Raw genomic sequence first — 6,280 nt, 5'->3', positions numbered from 1 at the left:
GGTTTATGTGAATCCTAGCTTATGATTCTCACTGTATGATGATCCTGATTAAACAAACTATTTCACATAAAAGCAATTATAGGTCAAACAATCATATAGTAACTTTTATTTAAATCAGAAGAGCAATTCCTAGGGCTGCTAAAAGTCTTACATTTATCATTACAGTACTAATGATGTTGTATATACTGTTAATTTGTTATTTAAATGATAAACAAGTGTTATAGATAAACAATACTAGCTACTCAACAGACCTGGAGCTCATAGCTTCTCAACTGTGGCTTTGAAACAGTGTCAGCTCAATAACTGTGATGGGTTGCATCCCATATATGGATGCAACCCATCCATATATGGATGGGTTGCATCCATATATGGATGGGTTAATGACATGTGGTATGTCATTATCTCAATAAAAAGTTGCAAATAATTTCTGAAGTTGAAAGGAATAGGGTTCCATTTTCTCTTCCATTTGTCTACCTTTCATGTACCTGTTAAGGAAAGGAATCCCACACAGCATGATGCTGCCACTGCCCTGTGTCACCATGGAGGTGATGTCTGGAGTTGGTTTCCAGCTACACATTGTGATTTTTGTATGTAAACCAAAAGGCTGTCCTGGTCTGACCAGAGCAGCTGCCTCCTCATATCTTCTTTATCCCCTTTAAACCCCCAAAAAATCATTGGCACAAGCCATGTGGCTTGTGCCAATGATTTTTTTGGGGTTTTCTTCTTTGCCATTCTTCTGTTGAAGGCCACTATATACCTTTTGATCATGATGTTTAATAATTCACCAGAACTTGAGTGCAGAACTCCTATGGAATTTTCACAGGTCTTTGCCACTGCAGCACATTTCATTTCTCTCTGACGTCACACAGAAAAAAAGTTCTGCCCCAGTTATGACAACAACAAGCTACAAGAACTCCAGAACCAGGGCTGCAGGAGGAGAATGACGTAATTGTGTTCTTGCAACTCTGGGAGAGAGAACACATTTCTCTGGTCTTGTGGAGCATGTGGATAATAGGCCCCAAATCCAGATTTCTGGAGTGCATGAGAAATAGTTGTCCTGTTGAGAGATTCTCCTGCATGACATGTGGATCTATGTTACAGAGTTAAGATAGCCCTTATTATTATTTCCCTCAAACGTTCACCCTTTGCCTCTAACAAACCTAAACATGCTACACAGAATCGCTTTATTTATCCTAAGATTTAATATAATTTAAATATTCAATAGTTATTGGCTACAATGTGTTGGCCTATCGCCCCAAATCCCATTGAAATACACCGAAGTTTGCGATTGTAGCATAAAGATCCTCCAAGTGTTGACAAGTTGTGCTGTGAAGCCCTCTAAAGGTCGTGTAGAGTACTGCAGCGGTAGGCAGTGCGCTTTCTCCTCCCTCCTCCCGGAGCACGAGCTGCATTCCTCTCCTCTCCACTCCATTCACACGCAGGGGAGCCGCCGGACAGAGAGCACCGCCGCCGCCGCCACTCCGTGTGACCAGCGTGGAAATGTGCCCAAGTTGTGGAATTTAAAACCATGGCGGGGGTATCAGCCCTTAGGATCACTTGAACCCGTAAGTACCCGGTGCGAGGGGACCTATTCTCGCGTGGAACAAGCTCGAGTAATAGGTGGAAATTTTGAGGTTATGATTTTCTTTGCTTTTTTTTTTCTTTTCTTTTTTTTTTTTCCACATTTTGCTGTTGATTCGTGTGGCGAGTTTTTGTCCCCGTGTTCCTCTCCGACTCTCGGGAACTGGTTTCCCTGTACGAGTTGGAGGAGAGCTGTGGAAAAACCGGGACTTGGTGGAGGTGGAGAGAGTGTGTTTGGAGGTTTCTGCAGAACGTTTCGGCTTGAATCCGCGCAGAAACAAGTTGTTTAGGCGTCTTGGTTGATTCGAACATTTTTAATGACCTCGGGTAAAACACCTGGCGCAGAAACTACTATCTGCTGGGTGTTTTTCCTCCTTCGTACGCTCTGCTTTGGTGCAGTGGGTGCTAAGTTTCTGACCGGCTGCATTTAAAATTAGATTTTTGTTTTAAAACCTTTTAGAAATAAAACAAGCCTCGGGGTGCGTCTTGCTGTCGCTTGTCCTCACAAGGAGGAGGAGGAGGATGAATGCCACCGCAACCACCCTTATACATAATTACAGGTATTCATTGCTTGACACTCAAATGTTTCTTGGATACATATTCTCCTTATGCGTTACTATTTATTTCATTTATAGGAAAAACTTGCTTTTTTAAATAGACCTCTGGGAGGAGTTGGGTTAGATTCCTTAAGGGGAGGGACAGGGGGAAAAAAAAAATCGATGTCCCTTATTAGCTTTGAAATAATTAGAAATTGTGTTTGTGCGATGTGAAAAGAGAGTTAATCTGCTAACGAATGAGAGGCAATTTGCGGGCTTTGTTATTCTACGGCAATTGAATCCCCCCGCTGCCCCCCCAATTTCTGAGCAGAGCGAGGATGGAGTGAGAGGCGAGGGCTGTCTGTGGGTGTGTTTGAGTGCGCATTGGTTGTCAGCTATTGAAAATGCTCTCATTGCTCTATCGGATTCTCCTCATTTGTGTGTGTGCGTGCGTGTGTGTGTGTTTGTGTTTTTAAATCAAATACTTGCTAACCAAATTAGTCGTCGCACCTCGACCCCCTGCACGCTGTTTGAATTCATCTGTTATATTACATTAGCAGATGCTTAAATATAAATGTACCTCTTTTTGAGAGAGAGAGAGAGAGAGAGAGAGAGACGGGAGGAGGCGGATGATTGGGGCCAGAGTGCAGCTTATCTACAAAAAATCTCTGCAGCTGTCCTTAAAAATTAATGCATAAGTCCTACAGTATATCAGGACGCAATAAGAGGATGATTTTCTCAATTGAAAAGACGGTGTTTATACATTTTTTTTTCCTTCCAGCACAGGCGGGTAAGCAAGTGTAGCTGGTGTAAAGGGTTCATGGTTTCAGAATTTGCTCAGATTTTTTTTTTTCAACATGTTATGGTTTGACATCCTTTAGATGAGATTTTAAAACTGTTAAAAGTCACCAGAGTAGTTTTCTCCTGCTGTCTGGAACATATAGTGGCGCACTGCTGCTCCTCCCCCACCTGTTGCTGTGCACTGGCGATCAGCTGGTTTGCAAGATAGCCACTGCAATTCCCCCTATTTTTAAAAGATGTGGGAATATTTCCGGTCGCCACAGATATGTCACAATCCGCAAGCCAGTTGTTTTTGTTGCAGCATACCCAGGTGATGCAGCCTCTCTCCCACAGGTTGCTTTGCATTGCTGGTCAGCTAGTTTAAGAAAATTTCCCACACATTTCAAATGCTACCCAGAAAGACAAGTTCAGGTGGTTGAAAAACATTCCCTGCATTCCCCTCACCTTAAGGTACTGCTGTTTTTGCAGGGCAGATAGCCAGACTAATCAACCAGCTAGCATCAACTTGTCATACTTTCATACAAGCAAATTTACCTGGATTTATTCCATACTAAATCTGTGTATCAAAATCACTAGTAACTATTAAATATAATTGATTATTACAGATTTAATCTGTACAATCAGAGGTACCGTGATGATCGGAGAGGCCGTGGAGTAGCCTCTCGCAGTTAAATTTAAAGGACTTGCATTCAGATGTAAATGTTTTGGGATTTGAACCGTGACTGGGGTGTTTGCTTAAGAGGTGGCGCACAGCTGCAGGTAAAGAGACATTTCACCGACCACACAACGGGACTGTGGTGAGCTTGTTTTGTCAAAACAAACAGCATTTCTATTAATGTCGGGCTCGTGGAAAAGAGAGGCAGTTATGTAAACCTCAGATGCACCAGAGTTTTTGTTATGAAGCTTCAATCTGTAGATCTTGGTGTTTTGGTGAGTTAATTATTTATAGTGAGACTGTATGTGATGTCCCACTATAAATAATTGCGTGATGGAGAAGCCAGTTTGCTTTTTTGATAAAGGATAAAATTATTTGAAGTTATTGTAATCTGCCTTGGTGAAACAGCAATCAGTCCCTGTGTGTATTCTCAGGAGTATGTAGATACTTAGATTAACTGTAAAATATCCAAGATATAAATTTTTGCAGTACATGAGTTGCATATTTTATGCAATTTCTTTAAGAATAACTTCTTTTCTCATTTATTTTTTTTTATTTTTCATAAGTCTGCTTGAAATGAAGAATAATCTGTGATCTGTTGTTCTTGGAAAGAATGCCAGAGTAATTGTCAGGTTGTAATAGGATAATAACATGTGAACATGTTCAGACTTGTCCACACAATCACATTGCTGCAGCCTAAATACCAGCGTTCACACTCTGTCCCAAACGCTCTGGGAGGTTAGTGTTGTTTGCTTAAAGATTGTGCAAAACGTTTCCTGTGTAAGTCAAAAAATGTTCGTAAATAATTTTTGCTTCCCTAAAGTGTCATCTTGCACCGCGTTTTTGCATAAAAGCTGCCAACCCACCCAGAACATTACAAGCAATTTGCCTCAATCGTCCTTAATTATGATACAGATCTGCGCCACAAAGGGCTGTTGCTGTCAGGAGTTTTAGGAGGTAGCGCTATCCGGTCTGCCCGGCTGCAGTGTTGTAAAAAGTGAATCGGTGATGTCCAAACTTTGGAATTTGAGCTGACGTGCACTTTGTACCCCACTGGCCCTGCCTTTGTGTGGCTTCTCCCTGCGCTGCATTCCTATGGACCTTTCAGTCGGCAGGTCTGATTAGATTGTTGGTGGATGACTGGAGCAGCAAGGAGGTTTGTTGAAGTGAAAAACAGAGTTGCACTCAGCGCACAATCAAACTGGTCGTTAATATTTCCCAGTAGTGCTACTAGTGCTTATATTGATAAAGGATTTTGGCCAATGAGAATTTAAACGAATTTCCTGCAGGCACTAGGCAGATTTTTACAGCTTGATTGGAAAAATGTCCTTGCAGACCTCTTTATAGACTGGTGCCACTTGCAGTGTGTAGTGTCTTCTTTGTGTGCTCATTTTCCAGTTTCCTTACAGTTTGACATTTTGAACCAACCTCGTCTTTAGGCATTTCCTCTTCTCGCCTTCCCTCTCATGCCTGTGCTCTTCTGCTTCTCTTCCTGCTCACATTCTTTTTCCTTTGGTTTTTTGCCTCACCCTCTCCTGCTGTCAGTGTGGTCTACCTCTTCCCTCTTCATTTTACTCTCCTCCTGCCATCATGTTTAATTTTTCCAGTCTGTCTCTCTGTTCTTCAAATGCTAGCCCACTCAAAAATGCATTATGATTCATTTGTCTTCCTTCCAGAGATATATCCACCCTGCACATGCAAGGCTTATACCTTCCTGCCTTTCATTTGCTCCCCAGACTCCTTGGCAGCTTAAAGATCCTCAGTTTTTTTGTGTGTGTCTGTGTACAACCGGTTTTCCAGGATGTTCTTGCCGGGATAATTGGTCTTCGTAGTTTGCCAGAGTCTGTCCCATCGTTGCTTTTCAGATTGGTGCTCGTTGAGGAAGCATTTATCACCCTGAAAGGGGATCTCCTCTGTAACAGACGTAGTGGTTGTGTCAGAGACGGCTTGGTATGCTGTAGTCCTAAGACTCTCCGCCATGCGTGAGCACTTTCTTGGCTCACTGCTGCTGTAATGTAATATCTGTTGTCATATAATAGCCGGTGAGGATGGCTTGTTTTTATTACATAAGTTTTCATTTGTGTCAGTCATCCTAAAGAGGTTATAGCTAGAGTGGCATGTTGCTACGAGTTTACTTTTGTTGTGCATCAGTCTACATCCTTTTTATTTTTCTTTGATCTTCTTCAATTTTTTTGTCAGAAGACCTCCTATACTGTCTTGGACAATTTAAAAAAATTTTCACTTTAAGATATGAGGTAAAATCTTGACATAAATTGCTTTAAAATGACTTAAGTTGCGTTGAGAACTCTGGAAATTTGAGTCAGAGAAAGCATTAAAATTATGATGTGGAAATCTGTGCAGAAGCCTGGTGGTTCTGACACCTGAGTCCCACCTGTTTCTCTGCAGTGTCATTTTTCAATCTTCTGCCTGAGCATTTCTCTTACTCTCTCTGGGATTTTTGCTTGGAGCCCTGAGGCGAGGAGCCACACAACGGCAGGAATATTAAACGCTCCAAAGATGAAGCAGCAGTTAGAGCTCTATCTGAAAACCCCGTTCTACACACGCCTCTCATGGTATCAACGCCTATCCAGCCAACGAGCACTAATATATAATAAACTCACTCACCAATACCTGGCGGGTCCGTCTTGACTGACTGCTCAAATTGGAATGACCTCCATTTGGCCCACATAAGAAGCTGGGATTGAGC

At 42.0% G+C, this 6,280-nt stretch overlaps 1 protein-coding gene across 4 annotated transcripts in view; it reads left to right on the top strand.

Moving 5' to 3' along the window:
• The first annotated feature begins 1,399 nt into the window (after window positions 1-1,399).
• The window catches only part of plxna1b (plexin A1b), a 211,354-nt gene continuing 206,473 nt past the window's right edge, over window positions 1,400-6,280 (top strand). For 3 of the 4 annotated variants that reach the window (XM_008409390.2, XM_008409388.2, XM_008409389.2), the window contains exon 1: window positions 1,401-1,565. The gene's annotated coding sequence lies outside the window, so the exon portion shown is untranslated. Of the gene's footprint in view, window positions 1,566-6,280 lie in introns of all 4 variants that reach the window. The other variant, XM_008409387.2, reaches the window with a different exon arrangement.

Source organism: Poecilia reticulata, linkage group LG5, assembly GCF_000633615.1.
Source record: "Poecilia reticulata strain Guanapo linkage group LG5, Guppy_female_1.0+MT, whole genome shotgun sequence".
NCBI lineage: Eukaryota > Metazoa > Chordata > Actinopteri > Cyprinodontiformes > Poeciliidae > Poecilia > Poecilia reticulata.
Note: the sequence above shows the minus strand (reverse complement) of the source record. Positions and strands in the feature narration are given on the sequence as shown.